This window comes from Nelumbo lutea, chromosome 1, assembly GCF_056320005.1.
Source record: "Nelumbo lutea isolate HS-2025 chromosome 1, American lotus-T2T, whole genome shotgun sequence".
In the NCBI taxonomy this organism is placed as follows: Eukaryota; Viridiplantae; Streptophyta; class Magnoliopsida; order Proteales; family Nelumbonaceae; genus Nelumbo; species Nelumbo lutea.
In genome coordinates this window covers 172,862,019-172,876,978 of record NC_142684.1, presented here as the reverse complement: position 1 = coordinate 172,876,978, position 14,960 = coordinate 172,862,019, and the positions used below count along the sequence as shown (strand labels likewise).

At 36.9% G+C, this 14,960-nt stretch overlaps 1 long non-coding RNA gene and 1 pseudogene across 1 annotated transcript; both read right to left on the bottom strand.

Annotated features, from left to right (window-relative positions):
* Positions 1 to 3,506: 3,506 nt before the first annotated feature.
* LOC148879243 (uncharacterized) lies at positions 3,507 to 12,217 on the bottom strand. Its single transcript, XR_016104156.1, has 2 exons — positions 11,975 to 12,217; positions 3,507 to 3,839 (listed from the first exon to the last, which is right to left on the bottom strand). It is a non-coding gene; the product is annotated as an uncharacterized LOC148879243 (long non-coding RNA).
* LOC148879244 (pentatricopeptide repeat-containing protein At2g03880, mitochondrial-like) lies at positions 4,714 to 5,979 on the bottom strand (annotated as a pseudogene).
* Positions 12,218 to 14,960: the final 2,743 nt, after the last annotated feature.

Here is a 14,960-nt window from a genome sequence, read left to right as displayed (position 1 = left end):
CTCATGGAATTGCCTCACAAGTCTAGGAACCTCATCACGGGACTTCATAAGAAATATCTAAATGAACCGAGAAAAGTCATCAATGAACAAGATAAAATATTTGTAGCCACCCATAGAAAGTAAGTGGTACAGCCCCCACACATCAGAGTGCACAATATGAAATGGAGAATAATATATTTTATTATTCAGAGGATAACTGCTTCTACAATGTTTTGACAATTCACACGATTCACAATGAAGATTGGACAAACTAATTCCCTTAAACAATTATGGGAATAAATGACTTAATGCAAAAAAAAAAAAGATGACCCAAACGAAAATGACATAAATGACTCGACTGATGAACTCTGTAAATGTAAACTCAAAAGCAGCTTTTCTAGGTTGTCCATGGCTCTATCCAAGAGTGTCCAACAGATATATTCCATTTGTCTCATGGCCACTCTCAATCAATTTCTGAGACTCTAGATCTTGAAAAACACAGTAGGAAGGAAACAAGGTTACACAATAGTTCAATGACTTAGTCAGGCTACTTATGGATTACAAATTTGTATTTTAGCTTAGGTACATGAAAAGCATAAGGAAGTACCAAGGAATCTGTAGCCTTGATGATTCCTTTGCCAGAGATAGGGGCAAGAGAGCCATCGGCTAGGGTGATTTTATCATGCCAGAAAATAAACCATAAGAAATAAACAAAGTGGAAGTGTTGGTCATATGATCAGAAGCACCATAATTAATAATCCAAGGGATCTTACGATTACCTGAAATAGTTGCATGATTGGCAAAAGCCCGTATACCTAAATGAGTAAATGCAGAAGATGTTGAATTTTCTATAGGGTTGGAAGAATAGGCCACACCCTCTAGGTGACTGGTCATCATTCCAAACTTCTCATATTCTGCCTTCATACCTGTTAACTGCTCACTAGCAGTCATCTCTTCAGTTTGGTATCTATCACTATCTGGACCAGTAGCAATATTGGCACTCCCTGCCTTCATACTATCAGACTTCTTTTGAAACTAAAGAGGAAGAAACTCATGATGCAATTTCCAACACTTGTCTTTACTGTGTTCTGGCTTTTTATAGTACTCATAAATAATTTCTTTCTTCCCTGAGCTACTTGGAATCCCTGCAACTCCCTTAGGTTTCACTCTCATATTAGCAAAGTGATCATTTAGACCAGCCCCTTGAACCTAGACAACTCTCCTACTTTCTTCACTACTTACCAAGGCATAAGCTCGAGACAATGAAATACTATCATTGGATAAAATATTTAGCTTTGTAATGTTATACTCTAGATTAAGCCCTGTCAAAAACTCAAACACTTTGTTTCTTTTTTTTTATTTATTAGTAACAGTAAATTTAAGTAATAAGAAGGAAAAGCTAAATTACAAGGTAAGGAGCTAAAAAATCTTAATCTCCAAATACCCTATAAACCCAAATTCAGGAAACAATTACAAAACAACCCAAAACATTGGGTTTTTGTTCACCCCTTGCCTAGCTAGGCCATCTGCCAGTGCATTAGCACTTCTCACTATCCATGTACAACGGATTTCAATATCCTTGGCGAGCCACTTGAATTTCCTCTTTTCGTTGTATTCCCAGAGTATAGAATTGTCCTCTTTTAGCCAATTTACTACAATTTTAGAATCACCTTCTACAATTTTGGATTCAGCAACATACTTGTTTTCAACTTCTGAAGGGTTCATCTTCTTAAATGCTTCGAAAATAACTTATAACAACTTCGAATAACAACAAATGAGGACAAAACAAAAACTATGTTGTGAGCCAACCTCTATAAAGCCATACCAGCTACCTGTGTCACACTTGGAAGCCGGGAGAAACAGAGAAATCTCAGTCATTCCTTGTAGACTTCACAGAACACCGATTTACTTGATTCGATCTTCAAGATGAATGGTGAGAAGACTTTCTGTCACTGAACGCCCAAGTTGAACTCCTTGTGGGGCCGCAATCAGATTTTTCTAGAAAATTAGGGTTTCGAGCAACACACTTGAATCTGTCAGGAGGATGACAAAACCAATCCCCTTCTCTCCAGAAACCACTAACAACTGGGCCAAAATAGATTTCTTTACCTATTCATACGATTCAATAAAAAAAAAAAAAAGGGAAAAGTCAAGCCTGATCTGATACCAAGAAGAAAAACAGTATTTTGAAAAGAAATAACTATTTAAAAAGTTACAAAAAATCAAAAGGAAGTAGTAGAAATCAGGTTTCAAGAAGAGAGAAGAATAAGAAGAAGGTGGCGGCAAATAGGGTTCAGAGAAAGATTTTTTAACATAAATTTCTCTCTTACACCCCTAATTCCATTTGATTATGTTAAAATTTAATAATTTATAAAGAGACCCCTAGTTGGGCAAAAAAAAATTAAAAAACATAATGCAAGAAAGAATAAAGCCTAGTTTAAGGCACATTACAACAAAGAACATAAAAATAAAAAAGGATAAACAGCTTATGGGCCATTCAGCCCATATTCTCTACATTTAGGTTTTCACCAGAGAGTGTAAATTCTACCATTCACTTTGTCCGACAAAGGGGTCGATTCTATCACTACGATCACCCACTTAAGTGAATTTCAAACTGCCTCAACATACTCAGGTTTTGACCCTTAATGGATTTCACTAATTGGCACATCAAAGACAGCCCAACCCAACACCTAGTGCAATACCATAATCAAGTTTAGGGGTTATGTGTAACTTTCCAAATTTTGCCCATCAATCTCCAAAGTCCAGGGCATAACTGAAAAATGGTCTAGGTTCAATGTTTCAACCAAACGCACATTGCATACACTTTGGATCTAAGCGTAGCAGCTAAGACAAGCTGCCCCAACTTCTTTGGCAACACATCAGTGTCATCCTTAGTTGGATATACTCCCCAAGTCTATCCAGTAGCTAAGAACATTCTAAACTAACACGACTCTCATAAGTATTCAGTTTAAAGGGTAAATCTACAAAAACATATCAATATCAACATGAAACAATAATTTACTTCTATTCATTTACAATAAATGTATTTGTACATCAATCTAATTGGAGCTAAGGGCATACACTATGTAATAGCTCGCATTTGCATTTAGGTCCAATCGGGTACAATCATCAGTCTCATACTACCCACGTGTTTCTCAAACACTTTCTGTGTCAGTGGCTTAGTCAATGGATCTACCACATTCTCCACTGATGCTACTTTCTGAATCTGAATGTCCCCTCTACCAACAATCTACCGCAGTATGTAATACTTCCTCTCCATGAACCAAATGGACCCACTACAAGAAAAACGATTTTTAGCGATAGTCAAAACTACCACTAAAGGTCCCTAAAACTACCACTAAAAGAACTGTTGCTAGCAGTTCTAGCGACAGCTTTTATGACTGCAAGTAAAAACATAAAACTTCCACTAAAAGCATCTTTTAGCGACAGTCGCAGACGAACGATTGCCACTACAAGTTTGGCGCATTTTTTTATAACAACAACCGTGGACATCAATACAAATGCAATTTAAAAGTCTATTCTCCATTCAAAATATTTTTCTACCAAAAATAAAATTCAATACATTTGAATCACAAATTAATACATCTTAATTTCAAATTGATATATCATTTAATACAAACTTCATCATCCATTCTCAAAACTCAAAACACTTTATTTACAAGAACTTCTCCCAAAATCGGATTCTTCTTTAGCAGCACTTGATGGTTTCAACAGAAAATTAGACTCTTTTTGGAAAAAGTAGCATAAAGGATCTCCCACCATTCAATTCCCATTTCTTGAGTAGTTTTTCTCAGCACCCCATTAACAATGGTAGCAAGCTTTGCAATCTTGAAGATCACCTGCATTAAGAAAGCATACTAAATTTCCTTTCTTTGTTTTCCTTTTGAGTAATAAAATAATGAAATTGCTAAATGTTCTTCGTGAAAAAACATTTAAATCAGATTAAAATATGACAAAATAGATTTGCACTGGGTCTGTATATGACAACATAAGAATCCCAACAAGAAGATAAAAGTAAAACATGGGTTTTTTCTTGTTTGGCATACCAGAAAACTCTGCTTCTATAAGGCTCAGGAAATTAGGGTGGCTCCATCATACTAGGATGCACACCTGTTGTTCTTTGGGTAATCAGGGTGGTACTTTCTCCAGAACTGAGACTTTGTAACAAGATAGCATGGGCACCCAAGGACACTATTCTTAAGACCCTCTGCTCAGCTTCCCAATAAACTACTCAACCTGACACCAATTTGCCTAAAGAAGACTAAAACCCAGTAGTTTTCTCAGTTGTTCCCCTTCCATTTCAGATCTCAACCTATAGGCATCTATCCAGCTTCCAGATGCTGCATAGATGTTAGAAAGCATCACATATGAATTGAAATTTTTTGGATCTATTTCAGAAAGCCTTTCCCCAATTTCTTTGCCGAGCTTGATGTTGCCATGGATGCAGCAAGCACCCAATAAAGATTCAAGCTAGCTTGCAGAAGGTTTAAATGGAAGACTCTTAACAAGGTCATATGCCACATGCAAATGACCTGTTCGACCAAGAAGGTTATCCACGCAAGAGTAGTGCTCCACCCCTGGCTGCATGCCATGTTGTGCAATATAATTGAAAAGCATCTGACCTTTGTCATGTAAGCCTGCATGGCTGCAAGCTGACAAAATACTAACAAAAGTAATGTCATCAGGTCCAACTCCAGAGTTCTTCATCTGTGAGAAAAGAGAAAGTGCAGCTTCACCATTACCATGCATCTCATATGCATTGATCATTACACTCCAAGATGTGGCATCCTTCACGGCCAAAAAACCAAACAGCTTTCTTGCAATAAAAATGTTTCTACATCTAAAATTTAAATCTACAAGGGGGGTGTAAATGAGTATGTTTCAAAACCCTTGCAAATGATGTAAGCAATTATGCATTGTGAGAGGTTCTGACTTCTTAATTGAAGACAAACTAGGATCAAGGTCAAGATTGTTATATGGTCAGGTTCAACTTCTGTTTGAAGCAATTCACAAAATGTGGCAACTGCATTTTAGGAATTTTTGCTCTAGACATGCATAGCCATCATAGTATTCCACATAGAAATGTTGCTCTTATGGAATAACTCACCCAACTATTAAAGTATTCCATGAAACCACATTCCTCATTGCCATCTTATGGAATAACTCAAGGGAATAAGAAAGTTGTTCACAATCACAGTAGCAAGCTAATAGTGAATTTAATATATTAATATTTGATTCAAATCCATTTCGAAGGATAAAAGCATGGGCAGATTTTCCCAGATGAATGTCATCTAATTTGTTGCAGGCTGAAAGAATAGTAACTATGGAAACTGCATCTGGAATCAAGCTTGTGATCTGCATGTTGTGGAATGCAGACAAACCCAAATCCAAAAACCCATTTTGTACATATCCTGAAATCATTGAATACCATGACAAGAGGTTTTTCTTAGGAATATCATCAAAGAGAAGTTTAGCAGAATTTATATCTCCAAGCTTGGCATACAATGATATAAGGGCTATGGTCACAAAAATTTGATGCTCCAAACCATGTTTCATTCTAGAGGGATGAAGTGATTCTCCATACCAAAAGCTGCCTTGGTAGTCACAAGAGGTAAACATAGATATATATGTGACTGAATTAGGTAGCATATTTCCTTGGAGCATCAATCGGAAAAGATCATAGGCTTCACTATATCACTTGTTCTGTGTATATGCAGATATCATGGCATTCCAGGCAATAACATTCCTCTGTGGTAGTACTATACACCCAAATGTCCCATATGACAACTACTCTTAGTTTTTTTCCCTACTGTCCCATCCCCACCTTTGAAGAGTCTAAGAGACTAAGACCATCTATTGGATTAACAGTGTTTGGTTTCAGATTCTACAGCTTTCTTCCCCACCCTAACCTTTTGTTGGACTTGGACCCTTCTCAAGTAATGTTAATTTTTTCAGTGAAATATTTGAGCTATACTTCATTCATTCTTATTGTTTACATTGCCAAATTTCTCTTTAGATAAGTGAGAAACAATACCTACGAATAGAATGGGGTGACAATGGGTTGGATCAGGCGAATCTGGATATGATTTAGCCTAAAGTTGGCCTGAATTCAATATGGAAACGTCATATTGGTCTAGAAAGTATTCAAAATACAAATAAAAAAAGGAAAAGGTCAAGCCTGTATGATGTCAGATTGACAACTGTGCTATTGGAAAATGTAATTTCCTAGCACTTCGCCCGTGGAAACCAATGAGGAAAGAAGAGCAGACTACACACTGATGATTTCTGGTTTAGCTTTTTTATTTTACATTGCCTGGCCCACTGGCCAGATGATTTGGAAATCCCCTAATTTTGAACAGCGATTTCAAAATCCTGATTTTACCCCTATTTTCCTTTTCTATGTTACCCAGATTTGGAGAACGGCAAAGATGGGCGTATTGGGCTGCCCTTTTGGGCCACCATTCTAATTTTGCAGTTGTAAGAATCACTTTATAAAGGGATTTAGCTTAATCATAGAATCATTTTATTTTCAATTTTCCTCCATACTTCTCTGTTAGTGGACTGCTACCTAGACAGGGAGCCACAGAGAGAAAGAGAGAGAGAGAGAGAGAGAGAAAGAATTCAAAGATTTCTAATATATCAATTTAGATGTAATAATCAGAGATATTGAAATGATAACATATCCTAATTAAAGATATGGCTTGGGTGACCAAGGTTCAAATCTTGGAAGCAGCCGCTCTATGTATCTGTAGAGGTAAGGCTGTGGACATCTGTCCCTCCCCAGACCCTGAGGCGCAGCATTGGCTGGAGCCTCATGCACTAGGCTGCCCATTTAAGTATTTATAATGTCAAGAATTAGTTTAAGTAAATAAAATACAGAAATAGAATTTACAAAAAAAGAATGTGCTTAATAAACTAAAAAATAATAATGCAAAAAAGGAATATTGATCAGTAAAGAGGAACAGATCTCATTCTATGATGGAAAAAAGTAAGTGAATGGATACAGTGGGTGTTGAAGTGTGAAACGAACCAGCCTCTGGTTAACAGAAATAAGCACATAATAAAGAAAATGACCAACTTACATACCTAAGCAGTTTGTAATGAATGTTAAGAAAGTATAGCAGTAGGAAAAATTCTACAAATGAAATGGAAACAATCACAATAAGTTTCTAACTTTATTTAAATTCATCAACGAAAGTTACCATTTCCTATAAAAAACAGTGTCTAACCCAATCCCTATGCCATCTTATAGGAAGATTATTTGACCATCCACATAAATCAAAACTGACAAATTTTGGATGTGTAATGGCTACCAAATTGGGTCCCTAGATGTAGGAAGCATTAATGTGACCTTTTTGTCCTCCATCAAAAAGAAAATAGAATCAACGTTTCAAAGCAAGGAGAAGAAAACTGCTTAGTAAAGCTTAACTTACTCTATAGTTGTTAAAGCTTAAAACCGTTCAGAATAAATTAAAAAATAAAAAACAAATGTCTTTTAGAGGTTCCAGTGGAAATAGTTTGGCATTATTTTCAGGGCCTATTGATCACGAAAACTTCGTACAAGCAGAAATTACAGTAATTGTGCTAGGACTTAGGGTGGTTAAAACATGAAACCTTCAAAATCTGGTATTGGAATGGGATAGGGATGTCAATGGTTTGGGCCTACCTGACAGAACCAAACCAACCAAACCAATTATGTCGGTTCTGGTTCTGTAGTTTTGTCTCAATTAATAATTGGGTTGGGTCCAGTTCTTGTTATTCCAAACTGATTAAGACCTGAACCAAGTATATAATTAATAGTATATAAAGGTCTCCTGGTTTCTTGTAATTTTTGTTATATTTTATGTACAAAAAGGTAAATTTCATAGAGAGTATATAAGACATTTTAGTTAAAAACAATTGTTTTACCAACATATAAACACTTAAACAGTACTATTTTATTATCATTTTTATTAATGTTATATAATAAAAAATAAAGTTTTAAGTTGTTATTATCGTAACTAATTATATATGTCAAGCTTAATTGGGCTTGATCCAATTATCCCCGTTTAACAATTAGTTCTGGTTCTAGTCCAGATTAACAACTGATTAAAAATCAGTTCGGGACTGGTACACCCTGTCCCAAACCAGACCCAACCCATTGAACGTTCTAGGAGGAGATTCTAAAGTAGTGGTGCAATGGCTGAATAACCAAAATTTGACTCCATGGCCATATAGAAACACAATGTAGGAAATTATTTTTATTGGGGTAATGTATTTACCATGGTTTTTAAAACTGACCCGGTGACCAAACCGGTCAGGGGTCCGGTAACTGGGTCGAACGGTTCGAACAATTAACCGCCCAGTTCAGCGGTTTGTTGACCAAAATCAACGGTTTTCGGGGAAAACAGAACCAGTCACCTGACCAGTTCCCGATTTTTCTGGTACGACCGTCCGGTTTTGAAAACCATGGTATTTACAGATCAACAAATGGATTGGTTGACATACTGGCGAAAAAAGGGGTTTGTAGAAATCAATTTTACTAGGGTATGCTGGGGGAGCTTAATGTAACAACACGAATACAATGAATGTGACTCGATATGGATAGGGAAACATTTTTCTGTTTAGGTGATGCCTGGATCCTCTTTGGACTCTCATCAATCCCCTTATGGAGTATGGCTTGTCATCTCAACTGGTGAATGAATGAAGTTGATGTAAACAAAAATATCCTAATTAAAGATATGAAATTGATAAACAATGATGAATAATATATATCGCGTCAATATTTAGATATTGACCACTATTCAAATCTTACAAATCATGAAATTGATAAATAGACAAATAAACCACGAAAATACACTAAAGACACAATAAGAACACTTAATTAAAGTAACACAGCTACCTAGATATGGTAACAGACCTATTCAAAAATAGTCACAAGAAAAACTCATTAAATATAAAACAAAAAGAGAGAGAGAGAGAGAGAGAGAACAAGGGTTGAGTTGAGTTGGATTGGAGGTCTTAACGGGGTTAGCTCAGGATTGAAAACATGGGTTCAATTTAACTTCAGTTTGGTAGTTTTTGTTGGGAAACTTCCTTGGAAAGAATTAACACAAATGACCTACTTCAGAAGAAGAGACCCAACTATTGCTTACTTCCTAATAGATGTACTCTCTGTAAAGCTGATAGGGAAACTGGTTACCACCTTATGGTCACTTGTTCAGTTGCTAAATCAGTTTGGGAGTGGGTCTTTTCCCTTTTTGGGTGTGTTTGGATTCCCCTTGGGAGTGTCCAAAGCATGTTCTATCCATCTTTTTTCAGATGACCGAAGAAGAGAGGGAAGACTATGTGGAGAAGCATTAGGGCTGCAGTGTGTTGGTCTCTATGGAAAGAAAGAAACTCACGAATATTTTCAGATAAGAAAAGAACCATTGGAAACTTATTAAATCTAATCCTGTTAAGGGTGGCACATTGGTTGAAAACTATGGAATTGTTCTCAAATTATTTGTGGCTGATGTGGTGAGAAATTGGAAGGAGATAGCCTCCTATGCCCTCTGTAAGAGGACATGTAGTCCTTCGTGGTCCCCTCCTCCTTCTGGGTTCATAAAATTGAATTTTGATGGTAGTTGTATAAGGAACCCAGGGCCTTCTGGGATTGGGGGAGTATTCAAAAATGAGGCGGGAGCTATTATTGCTATGTTCTCAAGCCCAATTGGGGAAGGAGACTCTCTTAGGGCTGAGATCCTCACAGCCCTAGATGGTATCCAAAGAGCAAGGGAGTTGAACATCAGATGTTTGGTTCTTGAAGGTGACTCGGAGGTGGTGATTAGGTGGCTAAAGGGAGGAGGCAACGGATTATGGAGTTATAACAATGAGAAAATAAATTTAACTGGCTGAGTAGGGATATTGTGGTTCATTACAACTGGGTGAAAAGGACTGCTAATTCTTTTGCTGATGGGTTAGCAAAGCAAGGGGTGGATAGGGTTTCGACTTTTTGGGCTAATTTTTGAGTTTACCTTGTATTTTTTGGTGGGGAGTTAAAGTCTTTTTACCTCCCCTTTGTACCTAAGCTTCACATAGTTTCGTATCTTTAATAAAGTTTCTTGTTATTGATCAAAAAAAAAAAAAAAACTTCAGGTTGGGTTAGGATTGAGTCCTTGATCAATTTAACCCAACAACTGTAAGTTAATCAAAGGCTAGGTTTTTTGGTGTGAGACAAATGTAATACTTTTGAATCACCATAGCTTTGCCTATATATTTACATAGTGTTAAGCTAAGTGCTAAGTATTAACTTTCAGTGTAAGAAGTGAAGAAATTAACTAGGCCAACCTGAACCTGACTTGAGTCCAACCCAAATTAAGCTCAGCAAGTGCCCTGAACTTAACGAAGTTATGACTGAGAGAGTTGTGACAACAACTCAGTTGTCAAAGGTGTACTTACAGAAAGCTATATGTAAATAAATTCACTGTGAAGTTAAGATAGAAAGTATTGCAGCTTAGGCATTATGACACAGTGTTGGTCAAACTAACGGGAAATTAAGAAAGTTATATGATGTACAAAGCAATCTCTTTCAAGCCCCCTGGAGGTATCCTATGTGCAGAGCAAAGATTCAAAAATCTGATTGGTCTTGATTGGGTTATTCTTCTGAAAGCTTTTATTCCAACTAAATAATCTCCTGAGTAACAAGTTCCTTAGTTCCTTACTGACCGACAAGGTTTCAGGCTAAGCTAAAGCTCACACTGTAGGTGAAGTCAATCAGACAATCCAACTTGAAGATTGGGTTTTGACCAATTTCAAGTCAGGTTTGAGTTATGCTGTCAGTATTACTTCAATTTTGGTTTAACACCAACCTAGTGGTCGCTAACAAGGTAGATACTCAACAGATGAATCAACTGGTTTTGTGTTCAACATGTGTGCTTTGAGTGGGACTGCTCAAGTCTATCTTGGAGGAGCCTATGGACCTTATTCCAGAGTCATATTTCACAATGTAGAAATCTCAGTAATTATGGTTCCAGCAGGATGGGATGCCTGGAATTACAAGGGCCAAGAGTAAGATTTCATCTCAGATCTCACTGCTTTATATTCTGCTATTTTATCAGAACACTAGCTAGCTACTTTGATAACATCCTCTCGTGCTATAATTTCAGAGACAAGTTTACATACACAGAAGCTAATTGCAGAGGATCAAGGTCAATTACTTCTAACGGGGTGGCATGGGAAAAGAAACTCGGTAGATTAGAGTTGCAAGCTTTGACAAGTCTATCTTTCATCGACCAAGAAGGATGGTTAGCCAAACAACCTTGCAGTCTAGTTTTGCCATTTTGTTCGGTTCAGTACCATATCCATCATTAATAAGGATTCTTAAATTGCTTCTTATTACCCCCACCCAATTTAGGTTCAAAATGCTAAAATATACAAATGGATGATGGCAGGATATATGGAGGATGCATGCTTATTGTGAATTGAATCCATTTGAGAATAGCTGAAATGGCAAAACTGAATGACTTACTGCTTTCTTACTCTATAAATAGTCCTGTTTTCTCTATTTTTCTTAAGTTATTTAAGAGTGATTCTTGAATGTTTGTTTTTCTACAACTCTTGATAAATGGTAGATGGATTCACTAGCATAAATTCAACTGGAGCAAAAGAAGAAGCATATAATGGAGTTATTTGATAAAACATTCAAGAATTTAGCAGCTGTCGTAATAAAAGATGTTGGCATTATCTACCAATTTAAATAAACTGAAAGCATAACATCACCCTACAATTCTTTATATACCAATTTAAATAAACTAAAAACAGCCACCGAAACACACACACACACAGAGAGAGAGAGACAGGTAATGCGTGAATAGTGCAACCCTCTGAGATCGAGAGCCCAAAGGATGCAAGAGAAAGATTTGTACAGAGAACATATTTTTTGGTAAAGAACAAAATCAAATGGTGAGATCAACTGAATAAAAAGAGATAGAGAGAGAGAGAGAGAGAGATTTACCTATGGCCGGATGTCGTCTGGTTGTGTTAAGCTCGGGAGACGACGGTGGTCTGAAATTCGATGAGAGAGAAACAGACGACTTAGAAAGGAGATATATACAGAGAGGCGGGAAGATAGTGAAGTGTTTTAGAGGGAGAATGAAATGAAAAGAGGAAGAGGCGCTGTGAGGAAACCCTAGTCAAGTTGTGCGGCTCCTGTATAGCGACAGTTGATTTATCTTTAGCGACGGTTTTAAAAGCTAGCCGCTAAAGACCAATATTTTTAGCGGCAATTCCTATTCAGCTCCCTCATAAACTGCCGCTAGAATTTTTTTTTGCGGTGACCCTAAAATATTAATAAATCAAATAATCTAAATAGATCAAAGTGAAACAACAAAAATAAACATATTATTCTATAAATTATTAATTTAAAATCAACTAAATTTTCACTAAAAAATAATAACTATTAATAAAACTTAGTAAAAATTCAAATAGATTTAACTTATAATAGTTAATAAAAATTTAACAATTTTTGTTTCCTTAAACCGTTAATTAAAAACATTTTAATTCTACTTAGAGTTCAAACTCAATATTCACTAATAACAATAAGAAATATAAATACAAAAAAATATTAATTGATAGCTTCAATAATATTATGATTTAATATTTTTTGTTGTTTTATGTTTTATTGTTTAAACTCAACCTATTTAGATTGAATTATATTCGGATATTCAAATTTCTTAATGGACTTGGATTCAGATTCGAATCACTATGTGTGAGATCTGATTTGATGGGATTTGGATATACCCCAATTCGAATTTGATCAATCAAATATATAATTACACATAATATCTATATGTATACATAATTATACTATATATATAATAATTTTTTATTAGACCTGCATTTTAATTATACAACATATATAATTATACTACACATAATATCTATATGTACACACCCTTATAGTTTGTGACCTCTTTATTTTATCAACCTTCCATTAGGAATTGTGTGGTCATGCACTTAGACCTAGCAAAAAGTTGATCCAACCCGCGAACCTGACCCAACCCAACCCGAAAAAACAGGGTTAGGATCTCATATTTAGCTACCTGAATTTCAGAATGACCCGACCTGATCGACTTAGAAAAGGTTGGGATGGGTTGGGTCATGGGTCAACCTGCTAACCTGATTGTTTGGTCTAATTGGGACTATTTATAAATTGTTAGAAATTTTCACTCTTTAATCATTACTATTTAGTGTTTACTCTTTGGACTCTAGAGAAAGCATGGTGGTGCTTTTCACATTTTCCACTTGTTTTACAAGGTTATGCAATCATTCCAAGTGGAAATATAAACAGTTCCTAAAGGCTGGAGAAGATCAATCAAGTAAAACGGGCCAAGGCACCTTTAGCCTTGGCATTGACTTCATGTTTGAGGCCATCGTCTTTACTATACCTTGGGGACAAAAAGTGCATTTTTCCAACAAAAATAATGGGCCAAGGCACCTCTAGCCTTTCATCACATAGATCACAAAATAAACAAAAAAAAATATATAGCACAAATAGAGAATGAGAAGTTTTCCCGATAGCCTTCACATGGCACTCTCTAGCTAACTTCGCACGCTGCTATTATTGCTGTTAATAAGCACCAGGTCTCAAATCCACTAGCGCTTAAGTTTTCTTCAGATTCCCTTGTGGTTTGCACCCCCCTATGCAGTCTTAATGGCGAAACCCTTACACCATGCAGAAACCCAGAGGATGGAAGCACCAGAAGCGTTAATGGATAGGCAAGTTGCTGAGCTCGGAGAGGAACTGGCACAACATGCAACACTGACAGGCTTTGTCTATGAAATAGATATAGAGCCTGAAACTAAAGCTCTTGGCGTGGTGGCAAAAACTTTGCGAGGAAGAATTTTCCCACGGATACAAGTAAATGAAGACAATATAAAGACTTTTGTAACGAATACATGGAGCACAATTGTGGTTGTAGAAGTTGACCACGACATCAGTGGAGGATGGGTGTTCATTTTTTACAAAGAGGAACATTGTAGCGAAATGGCGTGATGGATCAATTGGGGAAAAAGATTAAATCATGGCACCAAAAGTTATGGGTTCAACTCATAAATGTTCCCCGAAGCCATATCGCAGAGAAGAACTGTAAACTTCTAGCCAGTGCAACTAGAAAAGTACTCGACTCCCCAAACTCAGTCTCCCTAGGCAAACCTTCGCGGGGACGTGCCATTCGCATGCGCGTGGAGCTGGACCTAAGGAAACCTCTGTTTCGAGGTTTCTTCCTCAAAAACTCTGAGAACCCAATCTGGATTAGATTTGTGTACGAGGAATTGACTTGTGCTCTTACTACAGTTTGGTTGGTCACCAATGGAAGAAATGTAGGCAACTCCCACGTGGAGTCCCACATGAAGAAATCATCAAAGAATTGGAGATTTGATCCTTGGAAGCTTCGGGTGAATGGTTGAGAGCCGATTACAAACTAGAGAAACCTCTCAAACTCCCAGCATACCAAATAGCATCAACTGCATGCAGACAAAGCCAATTAATCCGGTGGGATGCAAGCTTGGATGAAGACTTAGAGGATGATCTAGCTGAGAAAAGACCCAGACTTTTAGAAGCACTAGAGCATGCAACGCATTGCCAAGGGAAACCATGCTCACCGGTGAAAAGGCAAGAATTCATCGAGGGAGGTGAATCGTCTAAACGTAAGCGTTCCGAGTCAACCCAGAACTCAACTTGGAAGCCCTCAAACTTTGTGCAAGGTGGAGCTACTAGATCAGCGCAAATCCATGATTTAGAGGTGAAAATAGATAGCAGTGACATATATAATTAATGCCAAAGAGAAAAAGCGCAGAGGTAGGCCTCCTCGTTACAAAGTATCAACGATGGACTTTTCGGCTTGATATGATTATTGGGGAAATGAGTTATTTGAAAAGGGAAAAGGAGCGGACTTGGATGGGAAAGACTCGAGCTACGGGTCCTATATAAGGAGTTGGAT